We start from the raw sequence: 25,985 nt of genomic DNA, 5'->3' as shown, positions 1-25,985 counted from the left end.
AAATTGATTGTGATATGATTTAGTACTTGCATTGTTACTGATTTAAGGTTTTTTTGAATATCATAATGTCTTTTTGAAATTCAGAGGGTGGAGAGTAGCAGTTTGATATAGTTATGAATTCCAGATATAGATATTGGATTATGTTTGTAAACTGGTCTGTACCTGGGCAGGATTAAATTTTGATTAGGGCTTTGATTCAGCCATATCAGTAGGGTTGGGACTCACAGATAAAACATATGACAAAGGACAGAGTTGTAGTTTTTGATGTTGGAGTTTTGGTGTTGGAATTTGATGCTAAAGTCTTAAGCTGGAGCCCCAGGAAGTAAGCACACAGAAGAAAGAGAAGCAAGCCCTGGGAACGAGAACCCTGAGCCTGGAGAGAAGCAAGCCCTCAGAAAGAGGAACCCTGAGCTTGGAGAGTAGTAACACCCAGGAAGAGAGGAACCCAGGAAGCCTGAATCCTGGCAGATGTCGGTAGCTATCTTGCTCCAACACATGAAAATACAGTTTGGTGAGGGAAGTAGCTTATGCTTTATGGCCTGGTATCTGTAAGCTCCTACCCAAATGAATACCCTTTACGAAAGCCAACAGGTTTCTGGTATTTTGCATCTGCACCCCTTTGGCTGACTATTATACTCACCGACATAGGCGTGGACTGGACCACAAATATTATTTTTATCTTTTTGAGATTCATAAAATTTCAAACTGCCATAATAAGATTTGGGGACTGGTAAGTACTGAATCTATATAGGAGGCTGGCATCCTGGAAACTCAGACAAGAGTTGATGATGTAATTTTGAGGCAGAATTTCCTCTCTGGGAAAGGTCAAATATTTTGCTCTTAAGACCTTCAATTGATTGGATGAGGCCTACTTGTGTTGAGGGAAATCTCTTAAAGTTAATTATTTGTAGATGCTAATAATACTTACAAAACAACTTTGCTGCAACATCTAGACTAATGTTTGACCAAGCAATGGGACACCATATTTAGCAAGTTGACATATGAAAATTAACCATCATAGTGCTTTTACTGTGTGTCAGGAATTCTAATCATTTCCAATGAATTATCTCATTTAAGCCTCATAACCTTGTAAGACAGTTGTCATTATTATCCCTGTTTATGAATGAGCATATTAGCTTAATTTAAATAATTTAATTGTTTAAGGTCCCATAACCTACAAAGTAGCTCAAACCCAAGTTTAAAAAAAAAATTACTCATTTTGTATTTTATGATTTATATTATTTCCTATAGCAACTGTAAACATAAATTGTAAGCTACTCAGAAGAATTTGATTTTAGGGCATGCATTTAGTCTGAAGAATTGGCATTCTAGAATTATTAATTTCATAAATAAAATTCAAATTGCACACTTATTGCAAACTGATATTCTAATGCTTTAGACTTCATTAAGTTGTGTGTTTGTTTTGTAAAGGTTTACTACTGAATACTAAGCCATCTGTTCCTTCCCTCCCTCTCTCCCTTCCAAGTTATAGACATTATTAGGAAGTTTAGGCACTATTAAATATATAAATACGTCATAAATTTTTTAATTAGATGGATATGGAATTAAGTTTGGGCATATAAAGAAACTAATATTTTGTATTTAAATATGAAGAACAATGTGCAGTTTGTTTTTTGAGGAACATCAAATGTAACTCCTATGTAGTATAAATTTAGTATACATTTGTTCTTATTTCTTTTGAGTTTAAGGTGATGTCAAAAATTTACTGTCACTTCACAGTGAATGAAAAAATGATAGAAAAGGGACTTTGAAGAACATTTTATTCAACTTCCTTCCTGTGTAGTAATCCCTCCCTCTCTATTTCTTAGTATGTGTTTTAGGGAGAATGGTTTAATTTTTTTTATTCTTAGCTTTAGTTTCTGACATTTTTCTGAAATATTTGTGTCATTATTATCTTTCTTTCTATTTTGTGTATATATCCTTTTTAAATCTGAGCCTGTCATAATTTTTGTTGGTTTCTTTATGTTCCTTTATCTTCTTCATTGGTGTTAACTTACGTTTTATTACCAGATTTTTTTAGTACCTTCCTATTCTTATTTCATTAAATTAATTAGATAAAATGTGTAAAACCGCACTTGTGCTTATAGATCTTAACTATGTATATACCATTTAAAATGTATTATATCAAATTATTGGACTTTATTTCATGTATTCTCAGAGATCATTTGTTAAATGTGTTTTGCTTGCATGCCTAGTACGGACCCATGACTGTAAAGGATACTCCAAAATCCTCTGGAAGGAAAAATGTAAGATTATATGCAGATTTCTTTTGGTCAATGGACGGACACATTAGTTGAATAGGATGCATAAATTCTACTACTTTTGTTTTGTATTTAAGATAGACTGTATCTAGAGACATAGTTTTTTTCAGCAGTCTGTCCTAAGTTTATGAGAAATTAGGTGAGCTTATTTTCTTGCAGAGACAAAGAGCTTGAAATTTTGAAATTAACATGGGCATAGGCTTTTCTATATAGGAAATGAAGGATTTTCTAGGCTGGATTAAAAGCACTGTGGCTTAATATGTTAATGGGGATCTTCTTTCCCAATACTTAAAATATCACTTTCAGTTAAGTTGCTATGGAACGATTCCTCCCAACCATTTCTCTTGAGTTTTCTCATGCTCTTCCCAGTTGAGTCCTTTTTCTTGCTCTCTTTGCAGCATTTTTTGTTTTTGTTTTTGAAAGGAGGGACTCCCAATGTAGGCTTTGTTATGAAAACAGTTGGGGTAGATCTTCACATGTTGTAATTCCCTGGTTTTGGCTGGGTTTGGGTGGATTAGTTTTTTTTTTTTTTAAGTGAATGTTGGCAAGCGTTCAGCTATTTATTTACCTCACCTTGGCACAATTCAGTATCTGCTTATGAGCGAGTTTTTCACACAGTCTCAGAAAATAAGGAGTTGACAATAATGCATGGGTAACTGATTAGTAGCCACCTCACAGAGGTGTTGGACAGATTGAGTTTTAGAAAGCCTACGAATTATCAAAACACTATAAATGCAACCTACTATTAAGACAGTAAAAGCGGCTTTGAAAGAAAAAAGTAATTCAACTGGTAGAAGAAACAGTCCTTTAAGGGAGAGATTTTATTTGAGTTTCTTTTTTTTTTTTTTAATTTCTCTCCCCTTCCCTCCCCCCCCCCCCCCAGCCTCGGTTGTCTGTTCTTTGTGTCTGTTTGCTGCGTCTTCTTTGTCTGCTTCTGTTGTCAGTGGCACGATAATCTGTGTTTCTGTTTGTTGCGTCATCTTGTTGTGTCAGCTCTCCGTGTGTGTGGCACCATTCCTGGGCAGGCTGCACTTTCTTTCGCGCTGGGTGGCTCTCCTTATGGGGCGCACTCCTTGCGCATGGGGCTCCCCTATGCGGGGGACACCCCTGCAGCGCTGGGCATGGGCCAGCTCCACAGGGGTCAAGCAGGCCCGGAGTTTGAACCGCTGACCTCCCATGTGGTAGACAGACGCCCTAACCACTGGGCCAAGTCCGCTTCCCATTATTTGAGTTTCTATTATGGTCTTTCATTCTGAATACTAATTAGTAGTTGAAGATATGAAAAACTTTGGTGTTTTTTAAAAATATAGTTGTAAAATGTTTATGCAAATGGATTGTTTAAATTTGTTGCCATATAAAATGTGTAGGAGGGCTTCTTGAGATTTGCCTTCAAATTTAGTGTTTTATCATTGATAGGGATGAATCAGTTCTATTACATTTTGGTCTTTTTTTGTTAAGGACAAGAGTTAAATTTAAGTCTTTAGGAAAAAATAAATGTTTTTTATCTCACACTTATTTCAGAGTATAGACTAGGTAGGTGCAGCTATGCACAATATTCAGTTGTAAAAAGCTGCTTCCTTTTCTCCCCAGTTCTTAAGGCTTATCTCTCATATCATCAGTTTTCTGTGAATTCATTTCTGTGGGGGGAAAATTAATTCGTTTGAGCCTAATTGTATAGGATTGCCTAGAAAAAAGTTACCGCATGTGTCATCCCACCAAAAAAAGACTGCTTTATCTTTTTATCTGTACATTGTGTATGTTTGTATTTTTTGTTAGGTGGAATACTGAATCAAGTTTATACTGGTAGGATCTTGGAGTATTGTTACTCAACCTTGGTTACATTATGGAAATCACCTGGGAAGCTCTTAAAAATGCTTGTGCCTGGGTTCTGCTTCCAGAAGTTGATTTCCATTGGCTCGAGGTGTGGCCTCAGCCTCAGTTCCCTACATCAGGGGTTCTTAACAAGGGGTTGGTAAGCTTGAATTGAATTCAGAAAACATTATTCTTGTGGGGATGTGTTGGTGCAGGTGTGATATATTTATTAAATATTATACAGTGGATTTAGTAAGGGGTCCATGGTTTTCACCTAACTGGGAAAGGTGTCTGTGGAACAAAAAAAGGTTGAAGATTCCTGCTCTAAATGGTTTCACGTGCAGCTAAAGCTAAGGTTCCGAGCCTCTGTTGTATTGCAGAGACTCCTACTGAACCTACTCACTTATCATGCACGTCTTTTAAATTAACTCCTCAAAATTCTTGTCATGGTTACAAGACTAATTAATTATGAATATTTTGTTTTGTGTTTTTGAGTTTATCATGGTCACCTTAAAATGAACATTGTTAATGCTGCATGTATTTTGAAAGTTTTAACAGATTTGACTAAAAACAAATGGTTCAACAATTAAAACCTTTGATAGTGAGCTGTCATTTCCTTCAGAATACAAGGAGAAGTAACAAGGTAGGTAAAGAAGTACTGTTTTCTTTGTTTGCTTAGAACATATATTTAAGGGGGATGAATAAAATCCCAGCCAGTTTATTTCCTACTATCAATATTTATACATAAGGTGTTTTGTAAATCTACGATGTACCTTCTGTTCCTTTTTCTCCCATTCTTAAAACTGTAACAGATTTTTGAAATTGTATATGCAGGCATTATTAAAATAGATTTATCATTTTAATACCTGATTACTGTTTACCAAAATTACATTTTTAAGAGCTTCTCTGTAGGTGACTCCAGATATTATTTTCTGATATCTAATGTTTTTACTCTTAGAATATTTGTAACTTGCAAAGAGGTTTTATTTCAGCATATTTGGTTATGGGAAAAAAAATTAAACCAAAATTCTCATATGGCTTTGGAAAATAATGACTATTAAAAACACATTGGAAGATAGAAACATTGCCGATGTGTGGCCCCAAAATCTGTAATCTGCTGTAACTGGAAAAAATTTTAAGGTTAACTATAGAGGCATCTTCATGTATAGTTACTGATTCAGGCTGATTTTTGGCAAAATTATATAATAGTTTGTATTTGATGCCTTCCTGTTTTCTGGAATCTCTCCAGTTCTTCCTCTAGTGCCATGACTCACACTCTCTCTCATTCATCTTCTATAAACTTTTAAACCTGGGTTTGTCTTAATTCTTTTTCTCCCTTCATCAAAATTTCTTCTTACCCATGGGATTTTCATTCTACTGGGAGAGGGAGGTGGATTGACACAAAGCAATTTTATCCTTATTTGCCCCTTAACCATATACCTACCATATATCCTCTGTACCTACTACTTGACTTTATTATTATTATTATATTGCCACATATATAATAAAACATTACAGATTTGTTGAAGCCCCTGGTATAGTACTTCTCCCTGAATCCATTTTCCTCCTTTCCTCTGCACAGATAACTGCTGGGTGGAATTTTTTTCCCAACATTTTCATAAACTAATCTTTTAAGTAATAAATGAACAGAAGTGAAATTTGTGAGGAAGATGTTTGTGTGCAGAAGCTTGTATTCCACTAAGAAGTTATAAATACATGTTAAAAAACCTGTTCTGCACCTGGGCTTTTTCAACCTTCTGTATCTGAATGCTCAGTACTTATTGTTTAAAGACTTTCCTGTTAAAAAATTGTAAAAGTTCACAACTTTAGGCTACAATGGGGAACCGACACAAAGGATTGCTTCTACTTTGTTAAAACCTACTATTGCGTGTTGAAATGTGGTTATGGCTTGTTAATAAGGAACCGTTGGATGAACAAAATTCAGTGTTTATGGGACTAAGTTGTTGGCAGGCATAATTAACACTGCCAGCATCATTCAAACCGGCCAACTCTTTTATCTTTAGTAAATACTCTTGCCAAATAAGAGATCTGTCCCTTTCAAATTTTAGGTAATGAATAGAATTCATTTGGATTTTAATGTACAATGCACAGTTAAAATAGGTTATTGTGGATTATATTATTTTAGTTCTTTATGCTTTACTATTTGGCTCAGGTGGAATGTTTTGAAGTAATGAAAAAGAGGGGAGATACAAAGAGCATAAACATCTTTAGGGTTTATAATGTAAGTAAAATTATTTCAGAAAAATAATGAAAGTATTTGTATTATTTCTAGTAAAATCAATTTATTTTGGAGGACTATGTAATAGCACCCTTTAGCAATTGATATGTTGTGTTGGTGGAGACAGATTTTCTACTACAAGCTGAAACATTGAGTAAAAACTCCCCTCTTCTGTCCTTCACCTCCATCTCTCTCAGAAGATATAAGCTTTTCTTTTTTCATAAGATTAGTTTCTTTAGTTCAGTATTCTAGCTCTTCATACTCAATTTATAAAACAAACAAAGCTACCCTCTTCTTCCATACTTCCTGCCCCCAGATTGACTTCCCTTCTGAACTGTTTCATTCAATGATTCCTTCACTTTTCTGTATCTTCTAGGCTTGAAAACTAGGCATCAATCTTGGTTCTTTGCCCTTTATATATTGTCAATCATCAAGCTTTCTGGAATCTCTCTCTTTTCCCTTGTAGGCTTACTTTAATAATAAAATTAAAAAGCTTTATGGTTTATAATAAGCAAAAGATCTCTTCCAGCTTTAACATACTATGATGATTTTTTAGTTGCAAAATTATTTGTTGGAGGGGAGAATTAAAGGCATATTGAAAGAACGGTAATAATACATTTTGAAAAAAGTACTGATTTTGGATTAGATTCCATTCAAAAGTGTCTTAAAAAATAAGTGTAAGACATTTAAAACTTTGTATTTAGTGTGAAATCTTAGCATTAATATTACATATGAATCATTGGATATTTATTGATACAGTTTAAATGTCTAATATTGAGCCCTGCATGTAGCTTTTTCTGAAGGAAAAATTTGGAATTCATATTGAAATAAGGGAAATAAATTTACTGCACTATCTTATCAACAACTACTTGGGCAAAGTAGGACCCTCAGCTACTGTCATTGGGAGACCCTGGTCCCAAAAGAGAAAAATTTTAACTCCAAGTTTGCATTTCTGAAGACTTTTAAAAAAGGTTCAGAAGTTACTCTGAAAGAGTTAATATTTGTTATTCATTTCCTTGGGAAATCAAATTGTCGAAAGAGACTGTAGTATATAGGTTGGTCTTATGCAAATACTGTGAAATTAAGAAGCATTGAGGGGAGCCGATGTAGCTCAGTGGTTGAGCATCTGCTTCCCATGTACAAGGTCCTGCCTGGGTTCAATCCTTGGTACCTCCTTAAAAAAAAGGAAAGAAAGAAAGCAAACATTGAATTTGATAATGTGGCTGTAATTACATGGTGAATTAATGCTGTTAGATCTACAATTAGAAAGTTCTTTTTTTAACCAAATTTCACTATCTCCAGTATTACGCCATGACAGTACATTAGTCTCCTATTTGTTATGAGGCTGGGCCACCTAATGCAGTCGTGTTAGCGGGTTGAGATGTAGGTGGTTACATATCAGAATCTTCTGGGACTCTCTTACAAAGTACATATACTGACACTTCTTTGAAAACTGCTTGAATAAAGATTATCTTTAATCAGTAAGCATAGGTCCTATGGCTAGAAGACATTAAAGTATTCTTGTGTTTTAGAAAAAGATATCTAGAAAATTATAGATTAATAACCTAATTAATAATACTAGTAATAGATAGATACCATAAAGTTATCCTTCAGTGTTGATTAACAAAAGACATTTGATTGGGTTATCATAAATGTTCTAGAAAACTTGGAGGAAATATATTAGACTTGTGAGACCTCTTTTTTTCACAGTATTATTTTTATGAATGTTCAAATTCTCAATGTCAGGAACTGTGAAGAGTATGAGATTTTATTGCAATCTTACAAATGAGCCTTTCACAATTTCATGGATGCTGGTATGAAAACATGGATATCAGTAATTTTACTCTGATTTCCTGAGCCCCAGCTAACACAGGATGTCTTGAAGTGGGCTCCACACCTAGTAGGGTACAATTCTTGGAAACATACCCTGAGTTTAGGGAACCCAAATTTTTTTCTCTTTTCCAAGGCTATTGCTATACAACTATGCTTGAAAAGAGAGCATGGAACAAAGGACAGTCAGTGCCTTTACTCTCAGGGTGTGCAGAAACATGAGAAACCAATGGAGAATTGTCTCTTAACAGACGTCATATTATATCAGACAAACTAGGTCATTGTTTATTCTCAAGCTAAATGAAAAATGTTCAGAAATCCTAAACAGGGAGTCAGAAGTGGGGCTCCCAGGAACTTTGTTTTTAATTCTGAAAAAATTCTTGTTGTTTGCACATTATATGCTCCCATAAGCATAGTAACAAGAAAGTTAATTTGCTAGTTTTGATGAAGGGTGTTCTGGTTAGCTGGATTTTCTTTTACATATTCCAGTTATTTTATGTCAAAAAGACCCTATCCCTCTATCTTCCCTTCCTGTTTTAGCACAAAACACTTTTCCTCCATGTTTTTATTGTAGCAGATATTTAAATTGCCTATCATGGGCCAGATACTGTATGTTAGCTAGAGATATACATATGAAAGATTGCATGTCATTTATTCAGAATTATTAGATGCCAGACACTTTTGTTTTCATTTAATTTCATACCAACCTGTCATAATTTGATGGGAGGAGATGGAGTGAACTAAAGTTTTCTGGGAACAGTCCTTAGGATGGAGGAACAGTCCTCAATATGGACTAGAGTGTACTTACTGGTATTCTACTATAGAATTATTTGAATCTAGCAATGGAAAAAGTTGTATCATTGATGTGGAGACAGTGGCCGTGGGAGTTGCTGAAGGCAGGGAGTGGGAAAAAGAGGTGTGATACTGGGGCATTTTCAGGACTTGGAGTTGTCCTGAGTGATATTGCAGGGATAGATGCAGGACATTATATATCCTGCCATAACCCACTGAATGGACTGGGAGAGAGTGTAAACTGCAATGTAAACTGTAATCCATGCTGTGTAGCAGTGCTCCAGAATGTACCCATCAAATGCAGTGAATGTACCATACTAATGAAATAAGTTGTTGATGTGCGAGGAGTGCGGAGGTGTGGAGAGTGGGGTATATAGGAACCTCATATTTTTTATTGTAACATTTTGTGTGATTTATGTATCTTTTTAAAAAAAAGATTAAGAAAAAAAGATTCCTTGGAGCAACAACGTAAATAGGGTTTGGAGATGTAAGAGGCAGAAAAGGGCATCGCAAGCCGAAGAGCAATACAGATGAAGGTCCAGAAGAGTGAAAGAAAGTAGGATCGTGAGCACTTCATGATATTGGTATTCACCTGTTTTTTAAACTAACATTTAAAATTCAATCTTTTGAGGTTTTTGAGAATTTTATTCTGTAGAGTGTGAATTTCTTATTTTATGACTCTCTGTGGTTCTACTATCATATAGTTAACATATAAAAAGGCTTCCATGCAGACTTCTCAAGTCTTTCTTTTTATTGTAACGGATAGAGTGGGGATACAAATCATTATATATCTTTTAATATTAGAATGCTATTGTAGGGAAGCAGATGTGGCTCAACAGATAGAGCTTCCGCCTACCATATAGGAGGTCCAGGGTTCAAACCCAGGGCCTCCTAGCTCATGTGGTGAGTGGCCCACGCACAGTGCTGCTGCGTGCAAGGAGTCTTGGCCCGTGCAGGGCTGCCCCCGCATAAGGGTGCCCCCTGTGCAAGGAGCGGCCCCTGTGCAAGGAGAGCTGCCCCACGCGAAACCACAACCCATCCAGGAGTGGTGCCACACACACAGAGAACTGATGCAGCAAGATGACGCAACAAAAAGAGACAAAGATCCCCAGTGCTGCCTGATGAGAATAAAAGCAGACACAGAAGAACACACAGTGAATGGACAGAGAGAGCAGACAAGGGGTGGGAGGAGGGGAGAAATAAATAAATAGTGAAAAAAAAAAAAGAATGCTATTGTATTAGCCAAAGGGGTGCTGATGTAGAGTTCCAAAAATCAGTTGGCTTTTGTAAAGGATATTTATTTGGGATAAAAGCTTAAAGTCACAAGGCCCTGAAGAGTCCAATTCAAGGTATCATAGAAGTGTTTTCTCACCAAAGTCTGTTGCCATGTGTTGGTACAAGATGGTTGCCAATCTCTGCCAGAGTTCACCCTTTCTCTTCCTCTTGAGGCTTTGTGGGCCCAGTTTCTTCCAATCTCAGCTGTAAGCTGGAGGACTCATTTCTTGCAGGGCCTTTTCAGCTGCTCAGGACTCTGGTCTTTTCATCTGCAAACTATCAGCTGTTCCCAAGGTTGTTTGAACCTTCTGTTTTCTGTCACATGGCAGGATCAAAATGACCAAGTTCTCTCCTCTTCTGTGTCGTGGCAAAGTTCTCTCCTCTGGCATCTCTGGAACTCCTCTTTTCTTGTGTAAATTCTTCTGTGTGTTCTTGAGTGAATGTCCATTTATACAGCCCACCACGGGGTGGGGACTTAAACAGTTACCACCTTCTTGAATCAAAGCCCTAATCTTAACTTAAAATATTAATTGAATATGCATTGGTGTTTGTTTTTTGTTTGTTTTTAGGAGGCACTACGAACTGAGCCCAGGCACTCCCCTGTAGGAAGCAGGCATGCAACTGCTTGAGCCACATCTGCTCCCCAGTTTCTTGATAATCTTTGATGTACAATAAGTTTTTCAATTTTGGTGAAATTCATTTTATCTATTTTGCCTTTTGTTTTTGTGTTTTTGGTATAATGTCTGAGAATGCATTGCCTAATACAAGGTCCTGAAGATGTTACTCTATGTTTTCTTATAGGAGTTTTATAGTTTTAGTTCTTATGTTAAGGACTTTGATCTATTTTGTGTTAGACTTTGTGTATGGTGTGCTTATAATTATTTTTTAAAGTTTTGCATTTAGATGGTAACCTATCCCAAAATTTTTCATGAAAATTTTAAGGTAGAGATTCTTTTAAACCTGCACTGTATAATATAGTAGTCATTAGCCACATGTAGTTATTTAAATTTAAATAAATTTAAAAATTTGTTCCTTTATCCTGCTACCCACATTTCAAGTACTCAATAGCTGCATGTGGCAAGTGCCCACTATCAGTGGTACAGATAGAGAACATTTTCATCATCACGGAAAGTTCTACTGGACAGTGCTCTTCTAAGCTAAAGATTTTCACTTTTCTTCCCAATTTGTGGAACCCTTTAATCATAACATTTTAGACAGAATCCCTTATAAAAAGTAGTATAGTGCAGAGGTGCATGCTCATTAGGAAACCCAGAATCCATCCACTTAACCTTCCATTGCCACTTAGAATACAGGCCTTTTAGAATTATAGTTAAGTAGTGGACATTTGCTCTTTTTTTTTAAATTAAACATATATAAATGTAGAATGAATGATAGAAACAGAAAAATCCATAAATAGAACAAACATCTAGCAATATTTGATTGAGACATGACTCTTCAGAGGATACTGAAATGTTGGTGTAGGATATAGGGAAATCTGACCAGTTTAATCAGATGTTCAAACTTAACATCAACATTATGGGAAAAACTGGCACGGTGTTTCTTGATTTGATGCTGAAAACAGTGCACTGAGACATTGCTTGTATGGTACTTCTGCCAAAAACTTTAAACCAGAATTTAATGTTCAAACAATAGACAAACTAGGAAATCTTCTGTAAAACCACTGGTTTGGACCCTTAAAAATATTAGCATCATGAAAGACCAAATAAAATAAACCCAGGGAAATCAAAGAAGAGTAAAATACATGGTAATTAACCATGAAGTATGGTCAGTCTTTCATTGGTTCTTGGATTGGGGGTAAAAGATAAAAAGGACATTATTAGGATGATTGGAGAAATTTGAGAGTAGATGGTATATTAGATAATAATATAAATATAGTGCTACCACATTATCTGAATGTGATAATTGTATTATGATTATATAGGAAAATACTCTTGCTCACAGTGGCAGTACATGTTGACATCATTAGGAGTGAAAATTTACAAGTAACTTTTGAATGAGTCACTGTCCCCAAAAAGTTTGTCTTTGGGTTTGACTATAAATTCTGGAGAAACAAGTAATATTATTTTATCATGTACGGTAATATAATTTCAGTAAGCCATTTATTACATATTCACCTGTTTCCAGATTTGGTAGCAACCTTGTCCATGTGTGTATGTCCATGAAATATTTGTATGTTCATGAAAAAGAGGGAAGAACAAATGTGGCAAAATGTTAATAATTGGTCATTCCAGGTTTCTCAACCTTTTTGTAATATCCACGTTTTTTTCATTCCCTAGGAATCAATTTTTGTTTCTTTGGGGGCAATATTGCCCCCTACAGTCTGCATGATCTAGATGAAGGATGTAAGATTGTTCATTGTATTTTCTTACAACCTTATTTTAGTTTTGAAAATTTCAAAATAAAAAGTTTGGGGAAAATTGGTCTCTTATTCTGCCTGCTTAGTAGACAATTCCAGAAATTTCCCCTCCTATTTCCTGCTGTATGATTGCAATGGGATGGTTCTGTAAAGTTTCTACAACCCTTTCAGGAGCTGAAGCTCAGACAATGAGTTATAAGTTGGCCAAACCAACTAGTAGGCAAAACGATATTTCAGACAAGGGAACAACATAAGTAAAAGCATCTTAGTATTACAATAGTTTTTATGTTTTAGTCTTTGTTTCATCCAGACTTTATGAGCAGTAGAGTGTTCAGATTCGTTCTTGCCTTTTATGGAAAATTGGAATGCATTATGAGAAGCATTTGCATGTCAATTCTCTAATAACACTTTCCTCTGATATATATGCTTCAATAGCTGATAGGGAACTACACCTAGACTCAATTAGGGATTGACTGTTTTTGCTTTAACATTCTAGTGACCATCTAGATTTAGGTATTTGTTACAAAAAATATATGGTTAAGGTTCTTGAATTGAGATTTTCAAGTGAAAAACCATTTGAGAATAATCTCTTCATGCTCAATCTGCATGCATTGTTAATAGGCTTACCAAAGTGTTTATGTATTATTCACTAAATATAAATATCCTATATAATAGTATAAGCAACAAGTATGAATTTTATTTTGACCACTATTTCCTCTCCTTTAGGAAATTGATGATAAAAATACACTGGACAGAATTGGCTGTGTCAAAGTTCCAGTGTGTTTTGTTCTGTTTTCTTTTCGTGTATGTTGCAGGGCATTTTCAGGTTCTGTCTGTGAATATCTCAATGGAAAATAAAACATATGAAAATGGAGTAGAGTTTTTAGGATCAGAGCAAAATGCAGAGTTAAGATGACAGGAACAGGTAGAACATATATTCTATCTCAGAGTCCTAAATTATCTACTGAAGTTAATCAAAAATTTTAAATTTTTACCTACAGTAAAATGTACATGTCTTAAGTTTACAGCTTGATAAATCTGAGCTAGAAATTTGTTTCTGAGTGTCTTTCTGTTTAAAGCCAAAACAAAAAACAAACCAAAAAAAAAAAAAACCCACACTAGTGGCTAGGAAAGGGCAAAACTTTTCATAGTGCTTATTTCTGGAAGACATTTTTTGCATGGGACTTCATATAGGAAGCATTGAATGATGTAGTGAGTACTGTCTTCCCAACATTCCTTTATTGAATTCAGTATGAAGTTTCACAGAGCTATTTTTTATAGTGTTCCTAATTGAAAGCTGAGGTCATGATGCTGAGGGGCAGTTCTTAATGGGGTAAAGGGTGGGGAGCTAAAAAGCAATCTTTACCCCAAAATAAAACTTAGAATAAATCAAGAAATGGTTGGTCTGCCTATCCTTTAAATAAAATAGTTCTGTCGCTCATCCTTTTTAGTTACACACATACATACACAGATATACATAGTTTTGAATCTCTTTCTTGATAAATGGGCAGAGAAAGGATTTGAGCATCATTTATTCTGGATTATCAACTAGGGATGGATCCATTGCTTTAAGGAGTAATATTGACATCCTTTTGTGAAAATTCAGGATTTAAAAAAAAAAGATTTCCTTTTGAACCCAAAATTGCCCCACATTCAGAGGAAAATGGGTCAATAGAGAATCTGCAGGTAAGTCCAGTTTTTTTTTCTGAAGAAGTAATTCTGTTACTGATTCAATGATTGAAAGGGCATCTGTCAAGTTCTTAAAGTTTTTTCACACATAACATGGCCTAGATACTTTTAGCTAGAAGATGTTTTCAAAGCAAGTGTTACCAGTTGGCCATGATGACTATAGAAAAATATCAGTAATACTTCTGTGAAATTGGGTTTTGAGCAGTGTGAATTTACTCAGAAGGAACTGGTGGTAAAAAGTATTTTTTCCCTTCAAATTTTCTCCTTGTGGTGCCTTTACTTCACTCTTTGTGTTCATACTTTTTGTTTTGCTAATAAAGCCTTGATTTCTGATGTTTTATACGAAAACAATAGTTTTTTTAGGAAGGATTGACTTCTTAAAGGGTGCCACCCCAGGGAACTTTCCTAAAATGAAAAATACCACCTTAATCTTTGGTGCTTGATGGATCTCCATTGAAAATTATCCAGCATTTGGAGAGATTGGTACTGCTACATGGTTTCCCCCTGGAGACTTTAAATAACGTTTTCTTTTGTTACACACAGGTCTTTACTAGTTGAATTTAAGTGATTAGGAAATATATTCAGAAACTGAAAAACAGAACTTCTCTACCCTGAATCTTTGGACAGTAAAAATGCATGGTGTTTAACATAGAAATCATTCATGCTTTTGTCATTTGAAATTCCAGATGGTAATGCTGTGACATTTTGTTCCTTATGTTATGGAGGGGCTGTGTTAACCTGAATTGGCAAGTGACTTGTGGACTACAAATCGTCACTCAGTATGGGCAAAGTTAATTTTTAGTAATGAATAAGTTTCTGAACATTCAGAGTCTAAATTTCTTGAATAAATCTTGTCATTTTAAAGAGCAATGGCAAGTTATTTTTTACAAATCCTGACTTATTTAAGTTCTTTACATGGATTAGATCATTTAATTTGGTAATTTAATCTTTATGAAAACTCTTTCAGGATAATGTTTTAGTTTACCAAAGGGCTGCTAATGTAAAGTACCAGAAATGGGTTGGCTTTTATAAAGAGTATTTATTTGGGGTAAAAGCTTACAGTTCCAAAGCTGTGAAAAACTTAAAGCTCCGTCAGAGGTGCATTCTCATCAAAGTCATCTGCTACGTGGAGAAGCAAGATGGTTTCTGATCTCTGCCAAGGTCTCTACCTAACTGCAGTTGTGGGCAAACCTGGCATAGGGCTTGTCTCTTACCAGGCCTCCACTCTTAGTCCTGGTGGCCCTGCTTCCTTCCTGAGTTCTGCTGTAAACTCTGCTGGTAGCTCATTTCTCCCTGGGCCTCAGTTCTTTGAGCTTCTCTGGGAGGGGGCCTTCTCTCCTTGCAGCTCAGATGTAGACGAAACTGTTATCCTTTCATAATGCAGAATCAAACATGGTGGCTCCTTTTTCTGTGTGTCTCTTTCTATGTCTCCATTTTATATCAGATAATGGAAACCCAAGCTGGCTTATGCCTTACTGATGCAGTGCAATCAGAAGCCCTAAATCAGTCTTATCAGGTAATCTAATCAAAGGGACCACAACCAAATTTAGTGTAATCAAAGGTTGTCACACACCAAATAGATTAGTTTAAAAACATAATCTTTCTCCTTTTGGGATTCATAAAATAATTTCAAAATGCTACAGGTAGGTAAAATTGTCTCATTTTACAGAGAAGGATACCTGGCCCCCATGGGGTAAATAACCCAGAGTCACTCATCTAGCAAGTGATGGAATCAAGATTTAAACCTGGACAATCTTTCTCTTAACCACTATGCTGTACATCTTCTTGAAAAGTATAGGTTAGAATAAGCACTTTTGCAGCATGTTACCTTTCACTTCTCTCTTAATGGTTTTTCATTCACTTTTCTGTTCACTTCTGACCCCCTAATTTTCTCATTTTAATAATAAATTCAATGAGAAATAGAAGTTTTAGTGTTACATATACTTGGGCTAAAAGGCTGAATCCTCTTTATATTAGTTTTGTGACCATGAGCAAAGTATTTTATTTGAGCACACTTGCTTTATTTGCAATAAGGGATTAGTAAGGTATTAATAATCTATACATTTGTTGAAAAATTACAAAGATACTCTTTTAAGTGTTAGAACCTTTGCCAGACTATTTTTAAAGTGTTAGAATCCTTGCCTGGAGGATATTAGGGGTTTAAAAATAGGCAACTACTATTATTTGCTTCCACATATCTACCTGAAGTGTTTTATTTTTTTAAATCTTCCCAGATTATTCGAACAATGAAAATGAACTACTGGTACATACAACTGTATGAGTGACTCTCACAGATACACTGTTGGGTGCAAGAAAGCAAAATGAGAATTTTACATTATTGTTTAAGGATAGGTACATAGCTGGTGAAATAATAAAGAAAAACTTGGAAATGATTACTAAAAGTCAAAATAGTTATTGTCTCGGGAGAAGGGAAGATCACAGAAGGAATGCTTGAGGGGCTTCTGGGATATTAAAAAAAAATCTATCCCAATCTGGCGATAGTTATACAGATGTTCATTTTATAACCCTTTAAAGTGTATATATAGCTTTATACATTATTATGCATGTAAGATATATATATATCAGGATGAAAAGTATGAGAAGGATAAGTATCTCATTAGAACCATACATACTACCACTAACTGTGCTAAATGTTGAGAGTTATAAGGATGAATTAAGTAAGCTTGGCCCTACTCCCCCCAAATTAAACATAATACAGCATGTGAAATTTTATTGTGCAATTACAAAAACAATGAACTATAAACTATCAGTGCACCTTAAACCTTATACAAAGAGGTCACAATATAGAATTGAGGCTCCACTTGAAGTAGTTTTCTGGTAATACATATTGAGTTAATACAGAAAATTATAAAATATGAAAATTGCACACAGATAATTGGTTAGGACCTTGGTCTTATTTGGCAGCTGCAGTCAACTAGCCATCAGTAATTACAAATGAATTACAAGGGAAGCGGCATTGGCCCAATGGATAGGGTGTCCGCCTACCACATGGGAGGTCAGTGGTTCAAAGCCCGGGCCTCCTTGACCTGTGTGGAGCTGGCCCATGTGCAGTGCTGATGTGCGCAAGGAGTGCCGTGCCACACAGGGGTGTCCCCGCGTCGGGGAGCCCCATGTGCAAGGAGTGTGCCCAGTAAGGAGAGCCGCCCAACGTGAAATAAAATGCAGCCTGCCCAAGAATGGCACCGCACACATGGGGAGCTGACACAGCAAGATGACAAACAAAAAGAAACACAGATTCCAGGATTCCTTATCCACTGATATGGATAGAAGTGGTCACAGAGGAACACACAGCAAATGGACAGAGAGAGCAGACAACTGGGGGGTGGGGGGGTGGGAAGGGGAGAGAAATATCTTTTAAAAAACACACACAAAAAACAAATGAATTACAAGTGAAAACCTCTATGGATTTCTTCTCTTCTAAGGTTGTGATCCTCCTCCATGCCCTGAACCTTAAGAAAAAGGTGATGGCATTGCTGTGTTTATTTTCAAATAAACTAAAGGGTAGAGGCTTATTATTAGCTAAAATTTTAAAGTTCAGAGAAATATTTAATACTTCCCATGTTTCTTTTTCTGTCAGAAAGTATAGAAAATTGTATTCATTAAAATTTTAAAGCTAAAATGTCTTGCAAAATACAAAAGTAATAGCTCTCTTTTTTTTTTTAAATACTAAACAAGTGACAATTGGTTCAGCACCAGTCTGATTGTGAAAGTGACAGTTATAGAATGTATTGTTTTTATTGTTATGTGGTATAGTACTACCAGTAATAGTAGCAAAGTATTATTAGTAGTAAATATACTGTCTTCATATATAAAAAGTGATAGTAATTTTCTGTATGCATAGAGCTGTTTTTCTGTTAATCATGATGAATTTACTCTGGTAAAACTCATACTAGACTCTCTTGAACATTATGCATTTTTTTTTGCTATTACTGATAGTGGTTTATAAATACTAAGTTAATCTGATAGCAAAGATTAGGTGAGTCTAGGTTATATTTTAATTGATTCCCTTAATCTCAGCCTCATTTCAAACAGGATTTTATGCATCAAAATTCAATAGGGTAAAGTAAATAGCTATATAAATGAGGATGACTGGAAAACAAGGCCAGAGAAGGTAAATTTAAGGATAATATTAATACCCAAAAATGTATGCTATAAAAGCCTTATTAAAAATAAGACTTTGAGATTCCTAATGGCTAATGAAAAGAAGAGCTAGTCTGTACAATAAAACAGGTGTCTGTTTCATTTTTTTGTTGCCAAAATATATGTAGATTATAAAGACTTGTAGATAAGTGCCTGAATTGGAACATTCCTCCCCACCCCACCCCCAAGTATCCTTTAGAATAGGGATATGAAATCATATGCATATTGCTAAAGGTTATAAGTTTCATAGTTTTGGTTTTAAAATGAAAATGTTTTTCATTGTGGATTACTCTAACATTCACATTAGTTCTTTATATTATGCTGTCCAAGATATTTTTTTAGCTATCTGATTTATGCTCTTATTTTGTAAATTCCAAAACTATCTTTTAAGATTTCTTTAGCTTAACTGTGACTGTTAATTGTTGAAGCTAGAGGCTTCTGGAAACTCTTCTAACCTATGTCTTCTCATTTTGGAGAATTGCTTTCTTTTTGCTTGTGGCACTACTCTTAGCCTCTCATCCATGAGTGGTCCTTTTGTGGAAGGCTCTCTTTTGACGTTTCCTGTCTGAGTCTTCTTCCTTCTGCTCAATCTGCTTGCTGGCTTATCTCTACTTGTTTCCTTACTATTCATTTCTTGCCACTTCTAGAGACATGGCATTCCTCCCAGGACACTTGAATCTTTGTGGGGTCTTTCTCTGTGGACAGCTCCCTTTTTTAGTACCTTGCTTGTTCCTGTATGACTTTCCGGAAAAGCTCCTTGCTGCCCTCTTCTGGCTGTGATGTTAGAGTGTCTTTGAGCTTATTTTCATTTTCCATCTTTAGAATTTCAGCAATATCTTGGATAGATCAGTGGTTCTCAAGCCTGTTTTTGGGGAACGTTAAAAAAATTACCAACGCTTGGGCCTGACTTTAGGAGAGTATGATTTAATTGATCTAAGTTTGGGCCTGGACATGGATATATATATATATTTTTTAATCTCCTTAAGTGATTAAAATCTAATTACTTAGATAGATGATGCTGGTAATTCTGTAGGGTTTAAAATATTTAGATACACTACCAAAATTTTTAGGTATCATGATGGATTTTTTAAAAAACAAATTCAAATGAGGAATGTAGGGCTATTTCTACCCTCTTCAGAAAAGGCATGTGATATGAATGATAAAACCTACCACCTTTATAATATCTACTAAGATCAAAAGAAATTATTGAGGATACTCTATATTGACATGTGCCAGTTTGCTTTTAGAGCATCTTCTCAATTTTTATCTCCTATTTTCTATCTCAGGAGCTGACCCCTGTTTTTCCAATTCGTATGCTTTTTATTTCTTTTTCTTACCTAATTGGCCTGGCTAGAACTTCCAGAATAATATTGAATCACAGGGAAATAGTGGACATCCTTGTCTTGTTTCTGATCTTAGAGGGAAAGCTTTCTGTCTTTCATCATTGAGCATGATGTTAGCTTTGGGTTTGTTAGTTTTTCATATATGTCCTTTATCATGTTAAGGAAGATTCCTTCTATTCCTTGTTTTCTAAGTGTATTTATTATAGAAGTTGTGTTAGATTTTGTCAGATGCCTTTTTTGCATCAAGTGAAATGATCATGTGTTGTTTTTCCTTTATTGTGTTAATGTGGTTTATTACATTAATTCATTTTCTTACATGAAACCAACCTTGCATACCTGGGATAAATCCCACTTGACCACGTAGTGCATGATTCTTTTAATGTGCTGTGCTGTTGGGTTCAGTATGCTACTATTTTATTGAGGTGTTTTGTATCTATATTCATTAGGAATGTTAGCCTGTAATTTTCTTTTTCTGGTATTGGTATGAGGATGATGTTGTCCTCATAGGATGATTTATGGAGTGTTCCTTCCTCTTCAAATTTTTTTTTTTTTTTGAAAGAGTTTGAGCAGGATTGCTGTTAATATATCTTGGAATATTTGGTAAAATTCTCCTGTGAAGCCATCTGGTCCTGGGCTTTTTGTTGGGATGTTTTTGATTACTGATTCAGTCTCTTTACCTGTTACTGGTTTGTTGAGATCTTCTGTTTCATAAGTATAGGTTGTTTTTTGTTTTTTTTTAGGTATTTTTCCATTTTATGTAACTTATGCAGTTTGTTAGTGTACAGTCGTTTATACCATCCTCTTATAGTCTTTTTTATGCCAGTGGGGTCAGTAGTAATGTCCCCCTCCTCATATCTGATTTTAGTTACTTGTCCTCTCTTTTTTTCCTTTGTCCATCCACCTACAGGTTTTTTAATTTTATTGATCTTTTCAAAGATGCCACTTTTGGTTTTATTGATCTTTCTGTTGTTTTGGGGTTTTTTATTTGTTTGTTATTCTCTGTTTTATTTATATCCGCTCTAATCGTTGTTATTTCCTTCCTTCAGCTTGCTTTGGGTTGAATTTGCTCTTTTTCTAGTACTTCTAATTTTGAAGTTAGATCTCTGATTTGAAACTTTCCTTCTTTTTTTTTTTTTCTTCCTTTAAAAATAATTTATTCCTTTCTAGTCACAATACAGGTTATCAAGGGTGATGCCTGTGGGCCCTGGGAGATCCTGTCTTCCCAGCCTGGGCATTACAAATACCCCTGTACAACCCCAGGACAACCCTGCACATACAGGCGTTCTCTAAAATTCCAACAGCTGCAGCATACACAGTGGAACCACCTATTACAATTTCCCATCTTACTTTTGCAAACATTGAAACCCATGTAACTGGTAGTTCCTATTATCTGCTTTTGTAAAATTCTCATGTGAATAAGGCAGCCACTGACCAATTGAGCCTGAGTAGCTCTCAGCTGCTGATATCCTGAGCAGGGAGCTCTGAACCCTCTGGGCCTCTGAACCCTCCGTAGGCTTCTCGGTCTCAGGCTGCCTGGAGGGCCGGGACAGGGGAGAGGACTGCTGTCTGGGGACCCCCCGAGTCCTCCCCGCTGGGTGGGAATGGAGGAGGAAGGGCAGGCCAGGCCAGGCATGAGGAATGAAGTCTTTATTGGGCTCAGACCAGGAGTCCATGGGTCTTGAGTACCTAAGTGTATTTGCCAGTCTTCGTCTCCACATTCTTCTCAGCCTTTTTCTGTAGCCTCATGAACTGCTGCTTCTTTCTGTAATGGATGCTGGTTTTCTCCTTCCTCTTCTCCTCCATTGTGGCTGTCACTGCCTGGTTCTTCCAGCCAACCTTGTGAACCAGGTGCCCAGGTAGGCACACTTTCGGGAGGCTTCAGACACACAACCTTGAGGGCAGCAGGAACCACCATCCACTTTTTCTTGTCATAGGGGGGTGGGATCCTGTCAGACACCTTGAGGTGTTCCAGCACAGCCTGGCCTCACTTGGTCTTGTGGGGCAGCATGCCTTGCATGGTCTACCAAAAGATACGGCTGGTGACCCGGAAGTGGTAGGGGCCACGGGACGGGTTGGTGTTCATATGCTTGCAGAGGAAGGCCAGATACTTCAGTTTATTTCTGTAGAAGTTGCCAGAAATGTTGATGTCCTCACCGCGCATGACCATGGCCTTCTGGCTGAACTGTACCTGCCTGGCCAAAATGGCCACCAAGCAGCCCAGGAGATGATCTTGGCCAGGACCCGCCCCTCTGCCATCTTTGGCAAGTACCTGGGAAAGCTTCTTTTTTAATGGAAGCATTTTAAGCTGTTAAATTTCTCTCAGCTCTGCCTTTGCTGCATCCCATAAGTTAATGTTATGTTGTGGTTTCATTTACTTTTGCCTCAAGATATTTTCCTTTTTCCCTTTTGATTTACCCCTCAACCCTTTGGTTGTCTAAGAGTACGTAGTTTAATTTCCATGTTTAAGAATTTCCCAGTTCTTCCTCTATTATTGTTTTCTAGCTTCATTCCGTGTAGTCAGAGAAGATAGATTGTGTGATTTAAACATTTTTTAATGAGATTGTTTTGTGACAAAAGATGGGGTTTATTCTAGAGATTGATCCATGTGTTCTTAAGAAGAATATGTATTCTGGTCTTGTTAGTTGAATTGTTCTATATATGTTTGTTACATCTAGTTGGCTTACAGTATCATTTAGTTTTGCTATATGCTTATTGATCTTCTGTTGAGGCGTTTTATCTATTGTAATTGGTGTATTAAAGTCTTCTACTTTTAATGTAGAAATGTCTATTTCTTCAAATCTTTCAGTATTTGCTTCATACCCTTTGGGACTCTGTTGTTAGGTACATATATATTTGTAATAGTTATGTCTTCTTGTTAAATTGACCCCTTTATCTGTATATAATACCATCTTTGTTCCTTGTACCAATTTGATATAGTTATAAATTCCAAAAATAGATATTGGATTATGTTTGTAAATAGGTCTGTAGCTGGGCATGATTAAATTATGATTAAGACTTTGATTGGGCCTACTGGTGGATGGGGACTCACAGATAAAAGACATGGCAAAGAACAGAGTTGGAGGTTTTTGATATTGGAGTTTTGACATTGGAGGTTTTGATGCTGGAGTCTTGAACTGGAGCCCCAAGAAGTAAGCACACAGGAGCTTGGTTGTGAGGAAAGAGAGGCAAGCCCCAGGAAGAGAGGAACCCTGAGCCCAGAGAGAAGCAAGCCCTGGGAAAGGAGAAACCCTGAGCCTGAAACGAAGCAAGCCCCAGGAAGAGAGGAACCCAAGAAGCCTGTTGAGGCAAGATGGCTGGCAGATGTTGGCAGTCATCTTGCCCCAACACATGGCAATAGACTTTGGTGAGGGTGTAATTTAACATGTTATGGCCTGTTAACTGTAGGTCTTGACCCAAATAGATACCCTTTATGAAAGCCAGCAGATTTCTGGTATTTTGCATGAGCACCCTTTTGGCTGACTAATACAGAACTTGGTACTGAGAGTGCGGTAGTGCTTTTGCAATTACTGAAATGCTGAAATGGTTTTATAAATGAGTAAGGGGTATTTTTTGGGGAAATTGTGAGATACTTGTAGAAAAGGCTTTGCAGAGACTGTTGGTAGGGATATGATGCTAAAGAACTTTTTATGGTGCCTTAGAAGTAAATGATGAAACTATTATTGGAAACTGGAGGAAAGGTGATCTGTGTTTTGAAGTTGCTGAGAACTTAACAAGATTAACTCCTGGTGTTTTATGGAAGGCAGAATTTGAAATGGTAAGCCTGGGCATTTAACTAAAGAACTTTACAGAGGAAACTCTGAGAATGGAGCTCAACTTCTTCTTGCAGCATGTCATAAAATGGTAGATGAGAGAAATATGCTGAGGACTGAACTGTTGGGCACAAAGAAAAGAGAAACTGATTCTAGAAATTCCAAACCTCTCTAAATCAAGCTCCCAAATGATAGTGCCTCATTTGAGGGCTTACCTAAACTTGGGACTTGTAAATCAGGATTGAAGTTACCGTTATCTCAGAAAGACTTGTGGAAAGTCTTACTGTCTGATGGCTTGGAGCCCTGCTTCCTGCATTCTAAAGCAGCAGACTTTTGAGAGAGCTGTGTGAACAAAACCACTGTCAGCCAGAAATAAAAGGGACATAGAAAGGAGAGATTGAAGGGGAAACAACTTCAAGAGGGAAAACCATGGAAGCTGAGACCTGGAATTAAGACATTACCTTGGGCTGAGAGAGGAACCCTGCCCATGTGTACAGAGAGATGTTTGCCCCAGCAGTTGAAAGGGTGGATGTTCCTGCATGATTTTTGGGGAGAGTTTTGCCACACCGGTACAGAGAGGGCGAAACAGATTCCTCGAGGATTAGGGCAGTTAAGGTCGATGTCCCATAGGTCTTAGAGGGGTGGGCCTGTCCCCCATGGATTTGGAAAGCCAGGTGCTCAACTTGTTGCTCTGAGAGGGTTGAGCCTGTATGCCACAGGTTAGGGAGGATGTTGTCTTTACCTCACTGTACTAGAGGGGTTAAGTCTCTAACCCAAATATTGGGTAAGGTTTGGCAATCACCCCAGTGCTCTTGAAGGGTGAGGTCTGGAGCTCATTTGACAGTCAGATGCTTGACTAGGGTAAAACCAAGAAACTCATGGTTGGGCAAGCCTGTGGAAAGGGTGAGTTCCCCTAAGGCCCCAAAGGTGAAGAAACTATTGTCTTAAGAATGACTCTCAGACTTTGAAAGCTAATGGAGGATGCCCTGCAGATTTACTGAACTGTAGAGGACCCATAACTCCAGTTTCCCTCCCAGTTTCTCCGTATTTTTATGAAAATGTTTATCCTTTGTCCATTCATATACTGGAAGCAGGTAAATAGTTTTGTAAGTTTCAGAGATCTATAGCAGACAGAACTTTGCCCTAAGACAAACTGTATTTCTTTAACTTGATTGTGATATGATTTCGTACTTGCATTGATACTGATTTAAGTGTTTTTTTGAATATTGTAATGTATTTTTGGAATTCAGAGGGTGGAGTGTGAAGCATTTGATATACATTCTTCTTAACTCTTTTTGCCTTAAATCGTGTTTTATCTGGTATCAGTATAGCTACCCTAGCTCTCTTGTTATTACTTTTTACATGGAATATTTTTTTCCCCATTTTTCACTTTCACCCTACTGGTGTCTTTGAATTATGGTCTGTCTCTTGTACACAGCATATAGTTGGGTCATCCTTCTTTATCCATTCAGTCAATCTTTTGCCTTTGGACTAGAGAGCTTAATCCACTTACATTTAAAGTCACTACTGATATTGCAGGATTTTTTCCTGCCATTTTGCTATTTAGTGTTTGTAAATCTTAAACTCACTTATTCTTCCATTCATGCCTATTTTCATATTTGTTTATTTTTTTTGTATTGTATCATATTGATTCCCTTTTTTGGGAGGGGGTGTTTTTAAATTGTCTTTTTCCCAAGGTTTTAAAAAAAATTATTTTTATTTTTTGAACAAATTTTTATTGTATTTTTTGAAGATACGTAGATCATAAAAAATGTTACATTAAAAAATATAAGAGGTTCCCATGTACCCCACCCCCCACTCCTCCCACATCAACAACCGTTGTCATCATTGTGGCACATTCATTACATTTGGTGAATACATTTTGGAGCACTGCGGCACTCCATGGATTATAGTTTATATTGTAGTTTACATTCTCCCCCAGTCCATTCAGTGGATTATGGCAGGGTATATAATGTCCAGCATCTGTCCCTGCAATATCATTTAGGGCAACTCCAAGTCCTGAAAATGCCCCCATATCTCATCTTGTCTTCCCTCTTACTGCCCTCAGAAACTCCTGTGGTCACTGTCTCCACATCAGTAATGCAATTTCTTCCATTGCTAGAGTCACAATAGTTCTATAGTAGAATACCAGTAAGTTCACTCTAGTCCATATTTTATTCTTCTATCCTCTGGACCCTGGGGTCCATTCCACCTCTAAACCTAGAGGGGGCTTAGATCCCACGTGGTTGATGGATATGATTCTTCTGCTTGCAGTTGTATGCACTCTTGGTTCCCTGGTGTGGTGATTGACCATCTTCACCTCCCTGTTAGCTGAACCTAGGTAAGTCAAATGAACTGGAGAGTAGGATTTGTGACTCTGCTGAGGCTCAGGGCCCAGCTGGCACATGGTTAGTC

The 25,985-nt window shown here is 36.7% G+C and overlaps 1 protein-coding gene and 1 pseudogene across 2 annotated transcripts in view; one reads left to right on the top strand and one right to left on the bottom strand.

Annotated features, from left to right (window-relative positions):
* The window catches only part of HS2ST1 (heparan sulfate 2-O-sulfotransferase 1), a 204,803-nt gene that overhangs the window by 46,747 nt on the left and 132,071 nt on the right, over nt 1-25,985 (top strand). The gene's annotated exons all lie outside the window — the stretch shown is intronic.
* Nucleotides 21,457-22,099, bottom strand: LOC139439555 (large ribosomal subunit protein uL13 pseudogene; annotated as a pseudogene).

Source organism: Dasypus novemcinctus, chromosome 9 (assembly GCF_030445035.2).
Source record: "Dasypus novemcinctus isolate mDasNov1 chromosome 9, mDasNov1.1.hap2, whole genome shotgun sequence".
Lineage (NCBI taxonomy): Eukaryota > Metazoa > Chordata > Mammalia > Cingulata > Dasypodidae > Dasypus > Dasypus novemcinctus.
The sequence above is the reverse complement of the archived record's forward strand: the minus strand, read 5'-3'. Positions and strand labels throughout refer to the sequence as shown.